At 38.9% G+C, this 24,854-nt stretch overlaps 1 protein-coding gene across 2 annotated transcripts in view; it reads right to left on the reverse strand.

Annotated features, from left to right (window-relative positions):
* Lcp1 (lymphocyte cytosolic protein 1) overlaps window positions 1-24,626 on the reverse strand; it is a 61,912-nt gene extending 37,286 nt beyond the window's left edge. Inside the window, exons 1-3 of one of the 2 annotated variants that reach the window (XM_074043368.1) lie at window positions 24,578-24,626; window positions 15,556-15,620; window positions 13,800-13,912 (exon numbers count right to left, since the gene is read on the reverse strand). The gene's annotated coding sequence lies outside the window, so the exon portion shown is untranslated. Of the gene's footprint in view, window positions 1-13,799; window positions 13,931-15,555; window positions 15,621-24,577 lie in introns of those variants that run through there. The other variant, XM_020182848.2, reaches the window with a different exon arrangement.
* Between the last annotated feature and the right edge of the window lie 228 nt (window positions 24,627-24,854).

Consider the following 24,854-nt stretch of genomic DNA (forward strand, 5'->3'; position numbering starts at 1 on the left):
ATGTAACCTGCTAGAATCATGGGGCATCTGTAACCTGACATCACGTCACCAAGGGACTCTTTGAATTTGTCCCACTTTTCCTGCAACTTGACTCAGTGGTTAAAGTAAAATTGGATACTTGGGACTCAAATTCCTAGCTCTAACTCAGTAATTTTAGAGCATCTCCAGGGAAATTATACAACTTCCAGACACCTTAATGAACAATTAGTAATATAAAACATACTGTTGGAGCAATGTGGATATTGCAATTTTAGCATTAGACATGATGACTAAGAAATGAAACATAAAACAAGATTCTGAAGCAATATAAAATATCCACACATTTTTTTAAAAGTCATTGGGATAAAGCTATACTTTCACTCAATCCCAGCTTTCCCATTTTACAAAGTAGACCACTGAAAAGGATCTACAAGAATATCTAGAAAGTGACTTTATGAACTTGAGATACTATTCCTTTATGGGAAAAAGTATGCCTAACTTTTGCATAAAGGATGAGTCTGAAAATATACTTTTGAACTCAGAGCTTTTTGCTTGCTAGGCAAGCACTCTACCACTTAAGCCATGCCTCCAGCTCTGAAAATGTATTTTTAAGTGACTTTATTTTTAAGATTTCATATAATTAGAAATGGCCTCAAATACAGATGACCACTTAAGTGGACTACTATGAATCTTATTATCAAGTTAAAATCTCTTCTAGGTTGTCTGTTTTCTCTTCCTGCAAACACACTGATTCTCTCAAGTGCTGCTCCAGGGTACAGAATTCCTGTCTTTGCAGTCTCTGACCAAAGGCTGTAGGGAGGAAGGCAGCAGAGACTCAGTGGCCATGAAAATACCCAAGGAAACATTGGCCCAGCTTACTACTGACCTCACCATCCTGATAGTGCTCTGGAAGCCCCCATGGTTTGGCCACTCAACAGAGGGGCTTCTGAAGCTATGTAGAAACTGGCACACACAGCCCAGCTCTGTCACCAACCAGGAAGTTCTCACCTCCTCTCCCCCAACACACTCCTGATATCTCTGTTTCCTAGCAAAGAGGATATATACAACAGGCTGGGGCATGGGGACACCTCTCAGTGTCTCAGAACTCCTCTCCTCCCCTAGGCTATGAACAATGCTACTCCAGTACCATCTTGAAAATCCACTGCTACCCTTTATTTCACATTCTACCACACGTATGACTTTAAGATCCATACTCTCCTCTACTGAAACCTCAGGGTATTCCAAATACATATTTTTAGAAAGTTGAATATTCTCATGTGCTAGCTGATTATTATTGCACTATCATTACTTGAATATCAAACATTATTCATTCATTCTTTCACTCTACCTAGATGTCCATGTGCAAAGTACTGCTCAGGCTGCTAAAGGGCAAAGGGGGTATAAAGATGAGGGGCACAAAGATTGGGCTTCATGAAGGGCAGAGATAAATGTCAGGCTTCAGATGCAACACACAGACTACAGTTAATTTATTACAAAATGGTTAATACAATTAGAAACGTTCACAAAATCAAAAATGAGCAAGTGAAAAGTTTAAACAGAGTTTTGAGAAGAAAAACTGACTATATAGAAATAAAAGATTAACACAGAAGCTTATCATAATATAAAACATTAAGTTAAAGATATTGGGATAATGAATACACTTAAAGGTCTCAAAGGTAGCCTGGCGCTGGCAGCTGAGACCTGTAATCCTAGGTACTTGGGAGTCAGAGATCAGGAGGATCACAGTTCCAGGCTAGCAGGGGCAAATAGTTCAGGAGATGCTATCTTGAAAATATCCAATGCAAAACAGGGATGGCAGAGTGACTCAAGTAGTAGAGTGCCTGCCTAACAAGCATGAGGCCCTGAGTTCAAAATCCTAATACCACACACACATCAAAATAGGAAAAAAAAAAAAAAAGATGTGAAAGGAGCCCAAACTGAAATAAGTAGCAGGGAATAGAGGAAAGAGCCAGGCTTGGCAGTGAGAAGACCCAGGCTTCCATCTGTTTGTGCAACTTCAGCCTCCAGCTTGTTCTCTGGGCTCAGTTTCCTCATCCATAAATTGAGAAATAAAATCCTTTTCAAGTTAAAAGGTCCAAAATCCTATTCAGTAGGTGACAAATGTACATACAAATTAGAGCCAGGATTGCAAGTGAACAGAGAAGTAAGTGAGGACGCCCTCGGCAGCCATCCTCTGCAGGCTTGGCTATGGCCCTGAGGCCCCTCCTATGAGTGAGCTAGTGGGGAAGGGGCTCAGGGGGATGGCTCCCAGGGGCCTGGGGACTCTGTTCCTGCTCTTACCTCAGCAGCATATAAGGCTCCTATAGATGCATCTCCTCACCGACCCCCGGCAGAAGCTTGTTGCTCAGCTGTGCAGCGCAGAGCAGGGAAGTGACCAGAGCAGTCTGTGGGGCCTGTTTTCTGGGATGTCATCACACACAGTTTAAGACACGCTGATCCAGTTCACTCCTGGTTTCTAGGCAAGATGGTATGCAAACCGTCCCAGAAAGAGAGCCATCTACTATTTTGTTTTAAAATATCCAAATAAGGAGACTCTGCAACCCCTCTGGCATCTCATATCCCTACCTTGTAACCTAAATCTTTTCTGATACGATTAATGCTCCCTCTTTCTTGGGCTATTCGCAGAGGGAATTACAGGAGCTCTCCAATTCATAAAAATTCCATTGCCTGCCTTGGGGACTGCCATTAGGTCTTTTTTATTCTTTTACCTGCTTTTTAAAGGCTTGTTTTCCAAATCATTATTACTTTTCTTTGCTATCTTCTGGGTCTAGGCCAACCTCCTTAAACAATAAAGTCAGAGTATAGCCCTTAAGGAAAGCAGTATGGAGATTCCTGAAGAAGTCAAAAACAAAACTACCAAAGGATCCATTTATTCCACTATCATGTATAGATCCAAAGGACTTGAAATCATTTTGTTAAGAGATATCTGGGGTTGAGAATGAAGCTCAGTGGTAAACTACTTGCCTAACGTGTGTGAGGCTCTGGGTTCGATTCCTAGCACCCCAATAAAAAAAAAGAGAGATAAAGGTACACCTGCTCCTCCCCATGTCCACTGCAGCACTGTTCATTATGGTCAAGAAATAAAAACAACCTAAGAGTTCATCAACTGAAAAATGAACAAAGAAAATGTAGCACATGATATAAACACAATAAAATAATATTCAACCTTGAAAAAAAGAAATTCTGTCATTTGGAAAAACAGGGATGAAAACCTGAAATATATTACATTAAGAGCAATAAGTCAGGCACAAAAAGACAAATACCAAATGAGCTCACTCATATGTGGCACATTAAAAAGTTGATCTTACAGAAGTTGAGTAGAAGGATGGTTACCAGAGGCTGGGATGGTTGTGCATGTGTATTTTGGGGGAAGGAGGTGGTCAACAAGTACATGTTACAATTACATAGGAGAAACAAATTCAAGAGATCTATTGTACAACAGGGTGACTATAGTCAATGGCAATTACAGTATTCTTGAAAACACCGAGGGAGTGGGTATAATGTGTTCTCTCAACAAAATGGTAACTATGTGAGATGTTGTGTTCAGGAATTAGCTGGGTTTAATCATTAACACACACAGTGGAATAAATATTTGCTCTATCTAGTGAAGTGTGTGCATGTATATATATATATATATATATATATATATATATATATATACATGCACACATATTTTCAAGACATTATGTCATATGTGACAGATATAATTTTATATGTCAACTAAAAAACAACTTGAAAAAAAGCACTAAGAAAACAACAACAAAAATTATAATGTAATAGAAAGCACTTCTATTTGGAGTGATGGAAACTCCAAATTATGAGGATTCTATGTGCTATCTTTGCAACTTTTCTCTACAGCTCTAAAACTATTCCATCATAAATAGTTTATTTACATAAAAAAAAAATTACCACAGTCACAGATACAGAGGTGCAGTGTTTACCTGAATATAACTTGCATATCATCAACTGGACTATGAAACCCATCTTTTAAATGTGTGCCACTAAGCAAATTCCTAAGTTTGTACATTCATTCCTTCAGTAGATACCTGCCAAATACCTACTATATGCCTAGTCCTGTGGTAGATGCTGAGTCTACAAGGATAAAATGTGGCACTGGCCTGTTTAGTAGGTGAGAGAGACACCCATCACTAAAATATATGCCATTTTAGATCCACAGGAAGAGGTAAATATAGCTCTTCCCTGGAGAGCCAAAGATGGCCCCCAGAGGGACTAATATTATTTGACATAGTTCTTTGGCTTGAATGTATCCTACAAAGTTCATGTGCTGGAAACCTAATCCTTAATGCAATAGAGTGGAGAGGTGGGACCCAATGGAAGGTCTTTAGGCAGAGCTCTCATGAATTAACTAATGTTGCTATGGTAGGAGTGAGCTGCTTATAAAAGCAACTTGCCCTTTATCCTTGCTCTCTCTTGCTCTTCTGCCTTCTAGCATGGGATGATGCAACAAGAAGGTCCTTGCCAGCTTTGGACTTCCTAGCCTCCAAAAGTGTAAGAAATTAAACTTCATTACAAATCACCCAGTTTTCAGCGTTCAGTTACAGTGGCACAAAATGGACCAAGACAACTAGATTTAGCAGATGAGTAGGAGACTTCTTAAAGATTAGTCAAGCTTTTTCCTTATACATGTGTGATTATCGATCTACATTTTCTGTAGAGAGAGCCTAACTAGTTGGAGTCAGAGAAAACAATAGCTTAAGGACAAGTAAGACCAGCTGTAAGATAAAGATAGCAGTTAATGTTTGCTAAGTGGTTACTGAGTGCTAAATATATGCATTATCACATTTAATTCTCATTATAATCCTATGGAGTATTATTATTATTATTCCCACTCTATACATTAGGAAACTGAGGTTAAATAACTGGCCCAGGGTCATTCAGCTATGAAATAGAGATGACTCCTTGCTCTTCTAGTACCTCTGACCATTGGGTTCCTGTATCTCAAAGTTCTTTATTCTTCCTTGACATAGCCAAAAGAAAAATCCAAAAGGTCAAAACTCTGACCTCATGTACACTAGAGCTACACACAATTCTGTAAGATTTTACTTAGGGCTGGTGCTCTTTGGAGGAAATTCTAGATGTTTCTTCAGTTCCTCAAGATCTTAAAGGAAGTGCTAAGAACAGGAAGGTAATCACTAGGCTTGCTCTTTCCTGTCTGTGTCCCCCTCTGCTCTGGTGGAAAGAGGGGTCCTCTGCATTGGTGGCCTCCATACTTCAGTCATCCCACAATGTATAATTGAGTACTTGGACTGAAAATGCAAAGATGATCAGTGAGGAGTCCTTGCCCTTGAGGGCTTAAGGAGCACAGACTAGTGAAGGAAAATGCAAACAGAAGACTACACTGTCGTGTGCTAGGCAAACACAGAGAAGATAGAACTTAACTCTGCCTGGGAAGGGAAGGGAATTTGGAGAAGAGAATTTAGGGAAGGAAAGGGAATTTAGGGAAGTGAAAGGAAAGGTTTCCAGAGGAGGCAATATTGACAACTGAGCTAAGTTTTGGGGAACCAGTAGCAGTTTCCAAATAGACAAAACAAAAAGGCATTCCAGGCAGAGAAAACAGCTCTGCAAAGTGAGAGACAAGCAAAAGCATACAGAGGAGGCTGTAGCAGGTTTGAGGTGGCTGAAGTCAGGGTCACAGGAGGTAGAACTCCAGAAGAAGAGGATAGGGAGATGCCAGCCCAGTTCTCCTCCTCACCAGCTCTTATTTCCAGAAGGAAAGCTTTAGTGATTCCGGCTAGATTCCGAATCTCACTGCAGGTAATGAATGTAAACAACAAAGTGATTCCACCTAGAGCCGTTTTGGTTTGTTTGTGTACCTGGCTTCATCCTTATATCACCACCTCTCCTCCCGTTAGAAAACACTGCAAAGTGAAGGAGAAACTGGAGGAATTGAAGCAGGAAAATGCGGCTGTAAAGAGTGAAGCTACACCCCAAGTCTCAAAGTGAGGCAGTGATTAGTCCACAAAGAGAAGTCAAACCTCTGGAATCATAATTTAATCCAGCCAAGATATGGAAAAAAGACAAATCAATTAGTATTTTTTTAGAACCTAAAGGTTTAAAAAAAAAAACAACTTGATGTGCAGTCCATGAAAAGAAGGAAAGGAAGGAAAGAGGGAAGGAAAAATGAAAGCTAAATGAAAATTTAAAAGAACTAGAACTTTTACAAAATTACTTCAGGGAACCAACTGGAAATTGTATGAAATATTATAGTCACTACCTAAAAGTCACATTTCGTTGTGTATATTACATGTGCGGTGGCAGTGTAAATCTCAATTTCATAGCCATATTCTATCTCCAAAGTCCTTAGCCTGCTTGTTGAGACTCCTTAACACACTTCTCACCTACAGTTCTAGAAGCACCCCCAGCATACTGCAGAACTGGCAGATGATACCAGAACCCCACACATAATATCGATTTTCTCATGTGGAGTGGCCAATGGGGGCTCTGTTGGCACTCTGCCTTGCCTGAAATACTGCAGTGGAAAGTACCTTCTCACAGTGAGGAAGTGTGACCAGAGTGGGAAAATGTACATTAAAGTTAAGAAAAACCCAACCACATCCATGATGAGTCATGGGAAAGAAAGCGCTTTGGGCATCTGAGATGAAGACCATTTGTGCTACACTCCATCAGGTGCACCAGTGCACAGGGCTGGTTGTGTTAGCCTCACCCGTCTTCCTCCTGCTCTTCTAAGTCTCCAGCCATTTCTCTCCATTCTAGTTTGAACTGAAAACCAGTGAGACAATGCATAGCCCATATTTGTATACTAGCAATGGCAACATGATGGCTAATGTGACTCCATTTTCAACAGGATCCTTAGAGCTACTCCTTTACAATCTCTAATGACAGGCTCATTGTCATCAAACAAAACAAAACAAAGTGAGGCGTTACAGATAAATTGAAGTAGGAAGTTTGTGCTCATTTGATAGGCTATATTTATTCTGACATTTAAAAAAAAGTTACAGGGGCTAGCAAATATTTACCAATGCCAATTTACAATGGGATATGCTATAACATTTCTTCTGTCAAAATTTTAAGTGACAAAAAAAGAGAAATTTAAATGGTTAAACAGCCCTGTCTAGTACTCTCATAACTATTAATTCAAGGACTTTGTATCACAAAATTCTCATGCATTTGCTTGCTTTTTGAATATGTTTGGCACACCAGCAAACCCATCAAATGTAGAGCTGGGATCTCTTCCTGATTAAAAAAAAATGTGGCATTAGGAAGAATCATTCAAAATTCACTTGCAGAAAGGAATATCTAGACTTATTATTAGGAAGTACTTAGTGGATTATGTTAGAGGCCACTGTGTCCTTTTAATAGACATGGTTTGTGCCTTTCAGAAACTGCCCACTGGAAAAGAGGCAAGGTGTGAATCTTGACTCTGCCAGTCACTGGCTCTGTGACCTTAGGCCACTTATTAAGCCCCCCTGAACCTTGGTGTAATCACTTGTAATAAGATAATGACATTGACCTTGCATAGTGATTTGTGGAAGTGAAAGAGCACAGCATAGTGCCTAGCACATATAGTGATGGCTGTAGTAGATAAACTGACAATGTGGGGATTTTTACAAGACAGGTGAAGTATCCAATTGTCATTCTCAGTGGTCACAGGAAAGAAACAAAGAATCAGTGATATTTTGATTTAAAGCGTCCGAGTGAAATACAGTGAGAGAGGAGGAAATGTGAAACAGTCCTAGACACCCACCACATTCCATGTGTCCATGGGAGAAAGTTTTCAAATGTTCAGAAGCCTTTGGAAATGGTGGAGAACATTCATTTCACAGTTTTAAGTTGCAGAAAGGACACCCAACAATGTAAAACTACATTCTCGATCTTTTTCCCTTATTCTCTATTTGCACCTGTTGCCTAGCTTTCTATATAAGGGATTTGCTGATACCTACTCTTCTTTCTCTAAGATGGTCCTTCTGGTGAAGGCAATACAGGGTGAGTATCCCTTATTCAAAATGCTTGGACCAGAAATGTTTGCTATTTCAGAGATTTTTTTTGGATTTTGGAATATTTGCACAGGACCTGGTTCAGCATCCACAATACAAAAATCTGAAATTTGAACTATTCCAAAATCTGAAACTTTTTGAACATGACATCTGCTCTTAAAAAGTTTTGAGTTTCAGAGCATTTCAGATCCCAGATTTTTGAATTAGGGATGCTCAACCCCTATGAGCCAATGATGTCAAGGTTGTGCAAAGGACCTACATTTCAGAAGGTCCCACTTGAGAGTAACAAAGACTTGCTTCTAATTCTAAATTCTACCTGAGAAAAGGCAAATGGGGGAAATATGTAAATTTTATACAAATATGTTTGTGTAACTCTTTACTTCATGATTTGGTAACATAGTTTGGATAAATTTTAGTGATGACTACTAGACCAAGGGAGCAAAATGCAGGGTGTTATTCAAATACAGGGTAATTATTTCATTAAGTCACTTCCCTCTGGAAAGTGCAACCAGAGAAAAAAGGAAAACAAATTATCTGGAGGACAGCAATTCGCATGCTTAATTAATCTGCCTGCCCATTGGCTTTTCTTTCTGTGAAGAACATAATCTCTGTTCTACTTTAGCTCAGAAATCAAGATGTGTGTGTGTGTGTGTGTGTGTGTGTGAAAAAGAGAGAGAGAGACAGAGAGGGAGGAAGAGAAGGACACAGAGAGAGAGAGAGAGAGAGAGAGAGAGAGAGAGAGAGCGAGATCTTATTGGAGAAACATCAGTGTAATGTAACTGACACTAGACTAAAACAAGAATCAATGCTGCAACCACAGAACTGCGGCTTTGCTAGTTCTCAATTTAACATCTTAGCTTTTCCTTCCGCCAGAAAAAACAACTGACCATATTTGAGAAACAGTCTCCTTGTAGCTAAGTGGGGCTGACACAGCCCTGGCTCTGAAGTTGATCAAAACTTATTTTAATTCACTAAGTGGGTCACTTTTAACCTCTATTCTACCACTTATAATTAAACCAATCTTTCATTCTTTCAGTTTTTAGGGCACCTATATTTAGCCATTACTGTACAATAATAGGTATGTATACTTGGATTTAAATACTAAATTGCTTAATTTATTCACGACTATCACAATAGACTAGAAAAGGTGAATTCCACTTGACTAAAATTATTATAAACTTCTAAGACTAAAAACCTTTTAAAGCTTTTCAGTGTGGAGATCATGTTTTATAGAATACCCAGAAGCCTATAAGTTGGTAAAAATCCAATACTCAGTCAAGTGTACAGAAGGACTAAGTAAGCAATGATGACTGTGATGATGATAACACAAAACAGTCTGTTTATAAAAGCAATTACAACTATGGATGTGCTTCTTTGAGGGAAATTATAATTGTTTGAAATCAGCTTCAGAGTTCAGGCACATATAAGCACCATGGTTTGCTGCATGTTATTCTAGGAGGTTTCTCTACAATTCAACAGTTGCTACAATATTGATCCAATTGCAGAAAATTAAACAAAATACATGAGTGAATGAACTCAAAATACATGAATACATGAACTTCACAACTGCTTGATGACTAAATGCTTTAATAAGGATAAACCAGTTAGCATGCAATTAGGGTGCCAAATTGAAATTCCTCCCTCCTTTGCCCTGCCCTCTGTTGCTTGCAATATTTTACAAGATGGAGTGATTATGAAATTGCTGGGAAGACTGATGTAATGATTGAAACTGGCAAACAAAAAACAATGGGAAGGGTCAGTAGAATGACAGGAAGTGGAATAAGAAAGGGACAAGGACAGCAATAGGGAGCTGCCATCTGAGGAACACTGTGACTTTGACAGGTGGAGGGAGAGGTCCCTAGGAGGTGGATGTCTCACCAGGAGGTAACTTCTTAGAACTTCAAAATTAAAACCTTGTGCAATGTCAACACTTTTGTCTAAGAATTGACTTTTCATCTGGCAAAATAAAGACACCTTCAACTCTGCTGAGTAGTTTTATATTGTGATGGTCCTAATTCCAACTTTTACTCCTGCAGTGTTCAATGTGCAGATGGAATAGTGTCATTTCATTTGATATCTGTGAATTAGTAAACTACCAGACTCCCCCCCAAAAAAAACCCTTTTAGGGGATAAAATTGATCTAAATAATGTCATCCTGCTATAAAATCTACTATTAGTCCTAAAGTTCAATGTCTTTATTACCTGACTTTACAAACATTTGTCTCTTACAATCTTATGAGTAAATTTCTTCATTTTATTTTACTTAATCTGATTTTAAATTTCATTTGCCATCTCTCCTGAGAACACAGAGGGGCCTGATCACTTCAGGTAGCAAGAAGTTGATCTGGTAATTGTCTAAGAGTATTCTAAAGTTACTACATAAAAGTTCTTGTGTGCTTTGTCAGCAAAGAAGCCCATTGTTAAGTACATAGTTTTGGTGAGGACAGCTAAGTTTTAGCTCAATGAATGCATTTAGATTAAAGATGATGGGATTATGGTTTTTTTCTGTAAGCTAAGGTCATTGTATAATTTCTTGAGGTCACTGTCCACTTGATGCTTTAGGCTAAAAAGAATGGGGCCTTGACAAAGATGAAGAATGATAGATGCAAAACATTAAATTATTATTGTTTCTTCCTTTACAGCAATCATTGTGGGAACTCAGTAAATACTAAGCTAGTAAGTGAAATAAAAAACTTCCATGCATATGTAATAAACTGATAAAAAACATTTGTTCAATAAATATCATTAGCACCTACTATGTGTCAAGAGAGACAGAGAAGAACTTAGGTCTGTCAGCAAATAAGGACTAGAAACTAAAGCAATGTGATCTATGCTGTATTTACTCTAAGGTAAAAGTGTTAAGCAAAAACAAACACAGCACTTACTGGGTAGGTAGGGACACATACAGAAGGCCTCTAAAGGGGCATGTTTCTTGAACTGAACCTTGAAAAATGATCAGAAGTTTTACAAATAAAGAAGAAAAGTGATTAAAGAAACAGTTGGAGCAAAAAGGAGTGAAAGAGTATGGAACTTTCTGTGGTCTGGTGCACCCAGAATGTGGGTAGGTAGGGGGAGGGTATGCAAGGGCTAGAGCAGAAGGAAGTGACAAGAAATAAGGTTGGGGAAGTGGGTTGAGGCAAGTTTGTGAAGGAACAAAAATTCTCCGTAAAACTATGCATTCATTAGAACAAAATACTTCATCATTCCACTGTTATATGAAGTCTGCAACCAGATCTTTCATATAACTAGAAATGTGTCTGAATTTATTGCAAATTACTTTCTTCTCTTTCTTTTTCTGTCTTTCAGTCTCTGTCTTTCTCTTTCTTCCCTTATCTTCCTCTCTCTCTCTCTCTCTCATTCTCTCTCAAAAACTTTGAATGTCAGAATCTCTTTGGTCAGCATTAGTCATGAAAGCCTATAATCTTTTCCATAGAGCCAGCATGGTGCACAGAAGGAAGGCTTGGTAACTGACATAGAGCACAGAGTCTGAAATCCTGGCCACTTACTGCTCCACCCCACTATCCGTGGCCTTAGGGCAGCTCATTCAACACCCAAATACACCTAATCTCTAAAGAAGTAGACAGGCATCCAAGAAGGTCATGCAGGAAGAGTGACTGCATTATACTAAGTGCTCAGAAATATCAAATGTTAGTACAACAGTCAGCCCTTCATAACTTGGAATTCTACATTCATGGCCTCAATCAACTTCATATCAAAAATCTTCCCAAAAAAATACTGCACATGAACTGACTGTGAACAGATTTTTTTTCTTGACATTATTCTCTAGCAATATTCTATAATACATAGCATTTACATTGCATTAGGTGTCATAAGTAATCTAGAGATGATTGAAATTACTCAGGAAGGATGTGTGTGGGTTCTAGGCAAACGCTGTGCCATTTTCTATGAGGGCCTCGAGCATGTGCAGATTTGGGTGTCTACAGAGGTCTTTTTCCTATCCTCTCTAGCTTAAATGCATACATTTGAATGAGATTTTACTTGTTGGCCTTCCCTTCCCCCAAAGATTTCAGAGATAGAGTATAAGAGAAGTTAAACCACTGAAACTGTTTCCTTCATGACTGGCATACTTTATGAAGGAGATGAAACTTAAAATGCTACAAAGAAAAGCATCCCTGGGATTGCTAATGAAATGTCCTCCTGAACACTAGTCCATTCCATCACAGGAGTGCTTATTCTGTGGCCAAGACTGAGAATTCTATTTCTCCCTGATGTCACAGGGGATGAGCAAGAATGAAGAGGAATGGATACATTTCTGCATACCAGGCTGATGCTTTAAACAACCCAAACTTGATCTGAATTAACTTTTTTTTTTATACTCTTTTTTGTACATTGCCAAATGTAAGGGGGAAAAGACTGATATCCCTTCACATCCTAATTTATTTTATTCTCATTATTATCTTTACTTAAAACACAGCATATTTTTCAACCTTTTCTGGAGCACAAGCCTCTCCTTCTGGGCTCCCATATTTCTGTTAGTTTAAAACTATTTAGGTGAAGGGGGTAAATTTAAGTATGATATTTTTGATACATTGTTAAGAACTTTTGTATATGCTTCAATGTACCCCCACCCAGCACAACAATAAAAAATATGTATTTATGATATATAGAAAACAAAACTAGGCAAGATATGCAAAACAGTATCAATGGTCATACTTTGCAACTTTCAGAAATTCACATTTATAGATGAATTTAATGGTGAATTCAACTCAAATTTGCCTGCACAGACATTCTTTGAACAATTTTACCTAAGAGAATCCAATTAAAATAATTCTTTGTAAATATGAAATCAAACTGTGAATGGATAAGCCACTTTTTTGTTGTTTAGCAAGAGTTTTTTAATAAAGTTGTCCTGAGGGAGTAATTTTAGAAAACAAGTTACTGCTACTTGATTAAGAAATGTTGGGTTTTGATAAGTATGCTGATTAATGTATCTATTACAAGTCTAAGTGGCTTATGTTTATCATCTGTGAATGGTTTTTAGGATTATTTGATAATGATAATTACAGAAAAGCTGGTACTACAAGATTCAAACTCTCTTATGCTTTAGTGAAGTTTTAAAGAATTTCCTTTTAGACAGAAGACTTGCCTCCAGAATTTAACTGTGTACTCATTTGTACAGCCATAAGCATCAACAAGTAATTCGGACAGTCCTACAAAAACAATATAATTAAGCAACACAAATTACTTTTAGTTTTAGAGAATAAATGAAGAAGAGGAGACCTCTAATTCCATGTGGTTATTAAGCACAGTTATTAAAAACCCTTGGCGCCAAAAATCACTCAAATAACCATATCATGTTTGGTAACATGACCTAAGAGTTAATATATCCATTAAAGTATTATGGAGAAGATTTTTTAGAAAAACAGAGACACAGAAGCTAAAATTAAACTGCCCCCATTTGGGCAGTGAGCAGTACAATCTAAATGATCAATATGCACTTTTCTAAAAACGTTTTAAAATAGATAAAATCACAGTAAAAAGCCTTCCTGAAATAAAGTAATAGACATAAGGCAGAACATAGTTTAGTACAGAAAGGAAGAAAAAAAAATATCATAGTTTGGCGGGACTGATAGCTGCAGATAACTTGAACCCAACTCAGAGGGCAGAGGGACTCCACCCTGGACGGTCATACAAGGTGGCTGCAGGTTTCTGGCAGTTAGACAGGCAGGGCACACAGAAGGCTGTAGTGACAGGTGCTCAGATCTCAACTCCCCTCAAGGCAAAACCCACAATCCACAGAAACAGAGCCCAAACTCTGTCTCAAGCATTTAGAAAAGACAAAAAGACTTGAAGAAAATTTACCTCGTAGAAAAACTGTCGTTGGCTGTGCTGGTGTGTGATCAGAAACCCCCTTCTTTCTGATCTGCAGAACAGCTTTGTCAAGTCCGGGTGTGTGGTCACAAGGCAGGAAGTGACTAGAATGACAAATCATCAGCCAGGAAAGAAATAGATTTTGTCTTTATAAGGACATTTCACTTAACTTTTTTTTATGTCCCCTCCCCCTAAAAAATCACCTGACAGAACAGGTCACAGTGAAATACAGACTCCTCTTACCACTTCCTCTTATTTATAAGCATTTTTCTTTCTCCTTCCCTTTGTTGCTCTCCCAGCTGACTCTAAGTAGGCCCTGGGCTACTTAAACCTTTCTGATCACAGATAGCAAAGGGAGGTCAGTCTGCTACCTTGACCTTTTTTCTTGACTCTAGTTGCAAAAGCAAAGGCCAGGTGCCTGCCTACTAACAGCAGAGGTAAACAAATTATTCATTTCTACTGAAAGAGCTGAGAAAAAAGGTGGCAGTGCACCTGAGAAAAACCGAAAGGGATTTCCTTAGGAGAGCCCCTGCCTGCCTGAAACTAAACTCTTTTTGAGTCTCCTAACAATGATCTTATTGGTACAAACAAACCTAAATGTTCTCTTTAAGAAAAGGACCTGAAAAGGAAGATTACTATATTATTTACTCATTCTTTTATTTATAGAACACTTGTGTGCTAATGATCTCTTTAACCCAATTAAACATCTCAATTATTCAGACGTTAGAACAGTTAGATCACACAGACAGCTAAATGGGTAGCTTAATTCCTCTATACAGACCAGATTTTTTGTTTTTTGAATGAACATTTTATAAAAGCTCCATTCTACGTTCAAACTCCAGATGCTTATCTTGAGGGCAAATTCCTATCTCCAAATGGAAAATCCTCAAGTGTTTATACAGGCTGTGAAGACTGTGAAGCACCCTGAGTCCTGATTAAATATCGAGTATAATCTACACATTGCCTGGAGTCAGTGGGGCTCCAGCAGTAACTCTGCCATTTAGCAATGAGGATGTGTGATATGGCTCCGAAGTTAGATGTTAAGCTGAAGATGTCAGATCATTCTTTAAGCATCTGTGTTTGCTGGGAGCCACGAACCCTGTCAATGTGTAGCAGTATTCTCCTGGTTGAGGGGACTCTCCTTAGACTTTCTTAGCTTCTTTGATTTCTTGAGAAAGTTACTGCTCCTAAACTCAAATATCAACCAAACTATGCTGGCTTATCTCCTCCATCAACCAGTGCTGTGTGACTTCTTAGTCAGAAGTCCATAGGGTCCATTTTGGGGAAGAGGGTAGATAGTGGAATGGGAAGACATTGGGGAAGATTTGGCCCATTCTAGAAATCATTCTAGGGAATATGCTAGAAATGGTTCTACAGAGGACTGTTAACTATCTTGTGATTCCCTAAGGAAGGCTGAAAAGGTAAAAGGGGGCCTGTTTTTCCCATTGCATAATTACTCCTAATTAATAAGTTGCAGAGAGGGTTCAAGAAACACCTAAGTTCTTTCAGGACACCAGAAGAACATCCAGGCTTTGCTCTTACAGGAGTGATCACAGTACAAAGTAGCAAAATTCTAGTGACTTCCACTCTAGGGAGAATGGTCTTCACTCAGGGCCCTGCTCCAGGGCTCCACAGATGGTGTCTTGATCTTAAGGGTGAAATGTGCAGTGTCTGTGGATCTCCCCAGTCTGGTTCCATCCTGAACAGCCATGCCTCATAAAAGGAAACAGATTCATATTTCATTTACCTGGGAGGCAGAAAGCAGCAGCATTCTGTATCTACAGGAGCCTGGTTATCTGCAATCTGAGGAATCTGTGAAGAAGAGCAAAACATATTTTTGCAGTTGGTTCCACCAGTGTATGAGTGCCTGTCAGAACTGGTGATTGAGAACAAAGACAAAAACATTGATCTCAGGGAGTACAAAGTTCAGTGGGAAGAAAAACATAAAGGTAAACAAAAGTCATCTATAATCGAGGGGCAAAAGAACCAGAATGAGATGAAGCAGTGAAGATTAGAGTTTATGTGTGAAGACAGTGAAACAGACATAATTATCACTAGCAGATGGTTCAAGTAAAAAAAAAAAGAAGATGAAAGGCATTGAATTGGGCCCTGCTAATAAGCATCCCATTGATGGAGTCCTATTCTTCCTTAGCATGAGCTCAGCTCTGACTCCATCTCATTCACTTCACCACTCACTCACTGCCTCAACAACATCTGGAACTTCATCAGTTCAAGCCCCACCCTCCCCCCTCAATCTTAAGCTCTTTATCTGCCCCTTAGTGGTGTACATCTATCCAGGGTAGGCAACTGTTTAGGACTTAGACTCAAAACTTTTCTAGAGAGGAGTATTTTTTTTTAATTGCTACCAGCATTTAAAATTTCTTGTGCATGGTGATAGCAAGCATAAGACTGACTTTTGTTTTTCTTCTTTTTAGGTTCTCTACAGACCATGCACCCAGATAGATTGCTCCTTCTCTCACCCTCAACATGCCTCTGCTGTCACCTCTCCCCCTTCATTACTGGCCTGTGCTTTGCCTTCCCTACATCCTTCCTGCCCTCCCTAAAACTTCATCATGCCCCAGCGCCTACTCTGAAACCCACAGAGTTCTCTAACACTAGTTCAACTGTTACTTTCCAGCCTCTGAATGCTGTGGGAGAAAGTCAGAGACTCTCAGAAACATAAACAGCTGTAAGATCAAGCTGCTTGACTTCAAATTACTTCCCAGAAATACTTTTATTCAATTTTGTTAGTTTTTGAGAGCAGGCATTCTCAACCTGGGATCCATGGACTCCTAAAATTATATGCATATTGTTTTGTGTATGTGCTTTTCTCTAGACAAAGGATCCATCATATTAAAGAAATCACATATCCCCTCAAATGCTGGCCATCCATTCTGAACTGTTCTCTTGGTTCATCCTCCCACTCCACCTCCTACAATCTTTCCTGGCCTCAAATTTCCTCTGCTGCCCCTAATTCTAGGTGAATTTGCTTCTGTAGCCCCCTGTACACTCACAAGATCCATCTTTCCTTTTCACTTAAAGGAGGGCTTCTTTCTTCCTCCCATGGTCAATAGTTCCTCCTTATAATCTCCAAACCCTGTAGTCAGCTCCAAACCCTGACACATGAAGAACAGAGTACCTGTGGAACTCACAGTGCTAAGCCAGACTTGGGACCAGAAGCCATGGCGAGGGAGGACAGTAGAATGGTAGAGTAAAGATGCCAGACACGCTACCTGGGGTCAAACCTCAGATCTACTGTGAACTTGTTGTGTGATGTTAGACAAATTATTTAATTTCACTGGCTGGAGGGTCCTCATCTAGAATCTGGGATACGAATAGTGTCTATTATAAACAGCTGTTGTGAGGGTTAAATACATAACTATGTGCAGAAAACTTACAAGTCTGCCTGCTATATTTAGTAAGCCTATGTCAGTATTAACTAGTCTTCTGCTAGTTAAAAGATAAGTTCTGGACTAGACTCTTCATATATATTACTTCATTTATTCCTCACAATAACCCTGTGATTTGACATTTTTGTGTTTTCTTCAATTTTTAAATAATAGTTCTATTGAAGATGTGAGTCACATGATATAACATTCACTCTTTAAAAGTATACAATTCAAGGGGCCAGGAGTGATGGCTCACATCTGTAATCCTAGCTTATTGGAGTTGGGAGGGAGTAGAGATAGAAGAATTGTGGTTTGAAGCCAGCCCAGGCAAAAGTTAGTGAGACCCTATCTCAAAAATAAGCCACGTATGGGGGTGCATGCCTGTGGTTCCATCTACTTAGGAGGAGGAAGTAGGTGCATGGCAGAGATCGTATCTGAAAAACAAACTAAAATCAAAAGGACTGGTCATGGCTCAATTACTAGAGTGCTTGCCTAGCAAACCTGAGTTTAATCCACAGTACTGCCAAAGATATGTAAAATTCAGTGATTTTTAGCATATGAACAGAGTTGTGCAGCCAACATTATATAATCCCAGAAAATTTTCATCAGCCCAAAAAGAAACTCCATTAGTAAGTTACTCCTCCTTTACCCCATCTCTCAAATTCCTATCGATACACAACTGTTACTTTATTTTCTGCCTATTTTGGACATTTAATACAAATGGAATCATACACTGGCTCTTTTTTTTTGTTTTTTGTTTTTGGTGGTACTGGGATTTGAACTCAGGCCCTACACCTTGAGCCACTCTGCCAGCCCTTTTTTTTGTGTTGGGTCTTTTTTTTAAGATAAGGTCTTGTGAACTATATGCCCAGGCTGGCTTTGAACTGCAAGACTCCTTATCTCTGCCTCCTGAGTAGCTAGGATTACAGATATGAGCCACCAGCACCTGACCATCAATGGCTTTTTGTGACTAGCTTCACTATGGTAAAGTAGACTAGAGAAGTGGTGGCTCAAGAAGTACAGCGACTGATTTGCAAGCATGAAGCCCTGAGTTCAAACCCCAGTTTCACAAAAAAAAAAAAAAAAAAAGAATATGCCACATTCATGACCCACTCATCAGCTGATGACCATTTGTGTGGTTTCTACTTTTTTGATATTGCTAATAATGGTGCTATGAACACTTCTGTACACACTTGGGGACATAATATGTTTTGCATGTATGTCATTTTAAAAATTAAATGTCACCCCCAGGCTTATTAGGAAGCGCCAGATTATTTTTTGTACATTTTAATGAGTTTTATCATGACATTTTCATACACCTGTATGATGTACTTTTATCACATTTCCCCCCCATTACCCCCTCTTTTTCTTCCTCTCCTCTCCCATTGGTCCCCTTCCTCTTCCCAAACAGTTCCCCTCTACTTTCATGCCTTCTTTTTAAATCTACATTCCAATATAAGAGCAAACGTGAAATGCCTGTCTCTTGACAACACATTCTTCACCTGATTCACGTTCCCCAGAAACAACTATTTTAGCTGTTACTCCTGCTATTTGGCTCCATATCATAGATAATATGCTTATACTATAGCTTCATTGTTTGACTACATACATATATAGAGAGAGAACGTGTATATGGTTATTTATTTTATATATATTTCTACTTCCTATTCAGGAAGTAAAGATTTGACCCTCACCCACCCACCAACATGTTCATGTTAACCCTCCCACCATCCTCTATAGTAATTTATAACACCTTTTTTAGTTAAATCAATATTTAGTTTTTATAATGACTAGTGAGATATTCACAACTGAGTTATGTCATATGCTATGTTTTTGTATCCTTTTTAATTTGGTGGTTTCTACATACTTATCAATACTGTTCTAAACTGTATCTAACAAAAATAAAATACAATAAAAATGACAAGGAATGAATCTATTTCTCTTTGCACTCTTGGAGAGGCCCCTCCTGGAGTCCCTGTCTGCCTGTCCCTGCCCAGCTGCCATCAAAATGTCCCTTCATGGTCATTCTGGGAAGCTCCTTCTTCCCCCTCTGGCCTGGATCTCCTGTTTCTGCACCACACACCTTTACTTTCTTGCTCTACTTCCTCATTTTAATAAGCACATCCTCTACTAGATTCAGAAGAATACACAGGACATTCATTTATGGAGACATTTCACAGCCAAAAACACATATAATCTACTTCAGTTCTTAGAAGTCCACACAGGAAGACAAATGTCTTAGAATTCTCTTAGAATTCTGTAGAAACTGTTCTGATGTGTCCTAGGGTCCAGGTCTGCTTTTGAGAAGTATGATGCGTCTTTAACTAATGGTCCCTCACATGCCATTTTTGTTATCTTTCTAGACATTTTTAGGATTTTTCCTTTACGACTGGTGGTCTGAAATGTTTTCATGATATGTCTTAATATGGATCTGTTTTCATCCACTGCACTAAGTACTCAGTGGTATCTTTTAATCTGAGAAGTTTTCTCTCTTTCTCTCTCTCTCACTGGCATGACTTTTATTTGCATATTGTACCTCTTGCCTCATGTTTTAATTTCCCTCCTATTTTCTGCCTCTTTGCCTTCCTGTTCTGTCAGAATTTTTCAATCTTTTCTTCAACATTCCTACTGAATGTTTCATCTCTGCCATTGAATGTTTAAATTTACGTCTTGGTTTACTTTGTGTGGCTACAACAGATGGCACAGACTATATAACTGATAAAGAACAGTCCCAGTTCTGAGGACTGGAAAGTCTAACATTGAGGCGCCAGCATCTGGTGAGGGCCTTCTTACTGAGTCACATGTGGCAGAAGTGAGAGAATGAAGAACCAAAAGGAACTGAACTCCCCTTTTTACAATGTCATCATTCCCACCCATGACAGCAACACCTTCCTGGAGGTCCCACCTCCTAATGCTGCTATAATGGCAATTAAACTTAAACATGAGTATTTGAAGGGACAAATATTTGAAACATAGCAATTGCCAAAAACTCTTTTTCTCTGAATATTATTATTATTATTATTTTTTAATGCCAAGATAGAGGGTAGGATGGGCTGGGGAATGTGACACTGCCACTTATATAATCTACCAATCTTCCTGTTTTTTAGGCTCCATTTTGCACCCACCTTCAAAAGTATTGGTGCCTTGGAGACCTAAGATTTTTTTTTTTTTTTTGGTGGCATTAGGGCTTGAACTCAGGGCCTTACACTTATTCCAAGATAGGGCCTCATGAACTATTTGTCCAGGCTGGCTTCCAACTCCAATCCTCCTGATCTCTGCCTCCTGAATAGCTAGAATCACAGGCATGAGCCACCGGTACACAGCTCAAAAATGTTTATTGAATGTACTAATGAAGTAGACCAAGATAGAAAAGTGAAAATTCAGTCCATGGTAATGGCATGTGTGAAAGATCATAGGTGAGAGAAAGCAAGGCACATCAAGGGCCCAACAAAAGCTGGATGCTCCTGCAGTCAAGACTGCAAAGCTGGGGGACTGCACAGAGGAGACCAGCCCCATGGTAGATCTTTAACCTCTTTCAGGAAGCTTGTGTTAGGGCTTTCCAAAGAAGTAGAATAGGATGTGGGTGTGTATACATACACACTTGTGCATATGTAATACATGTATGAATATGTATGCTGTGTGCATACATACAGAGATACACACACATAAAGAGAATTATCATAAGGAATAATAAAACACCAGAATAATGTTTGACCAAATGCCTGGGCCTCCCAGAGCTTAGTCAAACTGACACATAAAATTAATCATTATACTCTCCAAGCAAAAGGGAGCTATTTTGAGATCTATATTAGTTTCCTAGGGTTGTGGTAACAAAATACTATAAAGTAGGTGGTTTAAAATAACAGAAATGTTGGTGGTGCATGCCTGTGACCCCAGTACTTGGGATATGGAAGCAGGAGGTTTGCAAGTTTGAGGCCAGCTTAAGCCACATAGTGAGACCCTGTCTCAAAAGTAAACACACAAAATCAAACAAAAAATAACAGAGGGCTGGCAGAGTGGCTCAAGTGGAAGAGTGCCTAGCAAGTGTGATGCCCTGAGTTCAAACCCCAGTACCATAAAAACAAACAAACCAACCAGAAATGTATTGTCTCACAGTTCTGGAGGCTAGAAGTGTGAGTTGAAAAGCAGATGATTCCATGCCTATCTCCTGGCAACTCACAGGCAATCTTTGTCATTTTTGGCTTATAAAGAAATCACTCTGATTTCTGCCTGTATCTACACATCTCTGTGTCCAAATTTCTTCTGTTTAAAGGAAGACAGTTATATTGCATTAAGTCACATCCTAATCTCATCTAAACTTGATCATCAGCAAACACCCCATTCCCAAACAAGGTCACCTTTACAGGCACTGGGATGTAGGACTTTAATACTGTTTGGTAGGATACGAATTCATAACAGTCATAAATAGAAAGTGACACAGTCAGACCTGTGTTTTAGAAAGAATGAGATGGAGACTGGTGTACGGGTGGGGAGAATAAAGTCCAGACGATCCCCGAAGACTTGACCTCCATCTGGGTATGACATGATGACAAAAACTGTGGGACAGACACGTGAGGAGTTGCAACAGACACTTGATAGGCAGTGAGGATGAGAAAGGACTGATTTACTATTGTAGGAGGAGGATACTGAAACATGTAGAAAGAGGAGTCGAGGGTAACCCCCATTTCTGAAAGGGGAGGTGGGTGGTGGACAGAGGTACCATTCAGTGAGGCAGGAAACTCAGGAGAAGCAATTTGGAGAAGATGATTATGAATTTAGGAAATGCTACCTTATTAAATTCCACACAATCTTTATTGAGCTGTTCTTATCATTCTTTTACAACTAGAGTCTCCTCAGTCGTCAATGCCCTTGCATTTATATAACATTTGACACTACTAACTATCCTTTCCTTTTCCCAACTCTCTCCTCCATGAATAATTACTGATATTTAAATGCAAAATGAACAATTTTGAAATCCCTCCACCATCTCAAGTATCTAAAAACTGAACTCATCATTCCTCTGACATATAGCTGCCCCTATACCAGCCCTTCCTTCCTTCAGCCAGGACTGTGCCTTTGACTCAGGATGCTCCTTGAGTCCGCCTTTTTTTTTTTTTAAATCAGTTCACATGTTGTCAAACTTGCATGTGTTTTTTTTCCCTCAGTCTTCTCTGATTTTGTTCTTGAATTTATTAGTGCATTTGGATTAGCTTGCTGATATACTGTCTTCCTATCTCCTATCTCACTGCTCAGTCCATCCTGCCACCATCATAAGACTCTTCAGAAAGCAATACTCTGTTTTCATCACTCTCCTGCTCAATATGCATCTGAAATTACTCATCACTTCCAGGATAATGTCCAAATGCTGCCTCAATCCCTCTTCAAGACCCATACTTAAAACACCTCAGTGCCTTTGTGCTGGTCTGTCGTTAATTCTGACACGCCTGGTACATTTCTCATTAGTGTCTCTGAGATTCCTGCCCTCTCTCTCCCTGCCTGCTCTCCCCAGTTCCCATTTCTATAACTACAAGTCATTTCCTAGAACCAAGAACAGAACCAGCTACACAATTTGTGGGTCCTAGTGCAAAATGAAAATGTGAAGTCCTTTGTTTTAAAACTAGGAATGTTTAGATGGTGACTACAGATCATTAAACCAAGTGTGGAGCCCTCCTGAGCACAAGGACCTGAGACTGATGGGCTGCAAACCCATGAAGGTGACCCTAACCACGAATCCTTCCTTGACTACCAACACACCAACCTATTCTTTCTTCTCCTTCTTAAGTCCTACAGTTCACAAGCTATTCTTGACATTTTCACCTATTTGTTTCTGTGGTACTGGGGCTTGAACTGAGAGCCTTGCGCTTGCTAGGCAGACACTCTACCACTTAAGGTACACCTTGAGCCCATTTTTGACATTTTTGCATACTACTTTTATTTATCAGTTAATCTTTATGACTCTGCGTGTTTGCAGCATCTTTATTCACTCATCTAGCTCCCATGTCCATTGTAGCACTATTCACGAGAGCCAGGTTATAACATCAATCTAAGTGCACATCAATGGGGAAATGGATGAAGAAAATGTGGTACATATACTTCACAGAATACTGTTCAGCCTTGAAAGAGAAGGAAATTCTGTCACTTGCAACCACATGCATAAACCTGGAGGACATTATGCTAAGTGAAATAAGCCAGGCCCCAAAACACAAATACTGTGTGATCTCACTCATATGTAGAATCTAAAAAAAGTCGAACTTATAGCATACATTAGCCAGGAACTGGGGAGTCGAGGCAACCAGGGGACATTATACAACTGACACAAAACTTCAATTAGCCAAGAGGAGTAAGTTATAGATACCTATTGTACAGCATTACAACTAAAGTTAGAAATCATGTATCGTGTGTTTGAAAACTGCTCTTCAATGTTGTCACTACAAAAAATGATAACTGAAGGGAGGGGGCGGAGTGGGTGGTAAGGGAGGGGGTGGGGGCAGGGGGGAGAAATGACTCAAGCCTTGTGTGCACATATGAATAATAAAAGAAAAAAAAGATAACTGAGGGATGGATATTTTAATTAGCTTGATTTAGTCATTGTACAATGTACACATATGTTACAACACTGTATACCATAAACATATACAATTTTTGTCAAGTAAAAAAAAGATGAGAATGACATGTAGCCAGGCTTGAGAAATTTCTAGAAGCTAGCCAGGTAAACAAAGGGAAAGAGAGTGATGAATAACATTTTAGCGAGAAAGATCAGCTGACATAAGCAGTGTTACAAGTATCATCCAACTAAATGGTCATTTTTTGGAGTACAAGAATTTCACCCTCCCATAGCACCTAACATGGTGTAGACAAATTCAAAACATATTTGATTAGTTGAGAAGGCAAACTGATTATATAAACAACATAGCATGTAAAAGTTAAACCAAAGAACAAAAGTAATTAGATATTTAAAATATAATCTAAAATTCACTCTTTAAGCATGATAGGTCTTGCAGAGAATTTAAAAAGGCAGCTGCCATGTAAGATTAGCATTAAACAGATGATAACCTTACCATCCTTTTCAGATAACACTACAATAAAAGCTAATTATAGTTATTATTATCAGGTAGATCATAAAAGAAAGAGTTCTGTTCATAGCTGCAAATTTGATTTTCACAAAATGTCAAATGCATAAAAATGTTATCTCTACAGTATTCCCAAGTATTAAAAAGTGAAATTCAGCAAACGATGCAGGTTATAACCATTTCAGAATTAGAAAATTCACATACTTGAAGCTTATAACAACTCCCTAGACACTCAGTGACATTTTTCAATCCATTTGCACTCACAGAGTCATTGAAGCAGACACAGGTGAAATGAATGTATGCCATTTACCTTCAGCTTCCCATGCTGGGTCTCCTCCACTTTTGTAAACAGATATGCTGCTGCTGAAACAATGTTTGAGATTCCCCTACCTACCAAGAAGTCAAATAAAAGGGACAAAATAAACATGCAGAGAATGAAAGAAAAAGTATGAATCAAGTATTTCAATGGAAGAGTAAACATGTGAAGTCATAACTTTTTTAACAGTGTAAACCTAAACATTAAAAAAATAGAAGTGAAATAAACTGATAAGAAAAATATTTGAGAAGCATGGTACATGATAAAAAGT

This window comes from Castor canadensis, chromosome 10 (genome assembly GCF_047511655.1).
Source record: "Castor canadensis chromosome 10, mCasCan1.hap1v2, whole genome shotgun sequence".
Classification (NCBI taxonomy): domain Eukaryota; kingdom Metazoa; phylum Chordata; class Mammalia; order Rodentia; family Castoridae; genus Castor; species Castor canadensis.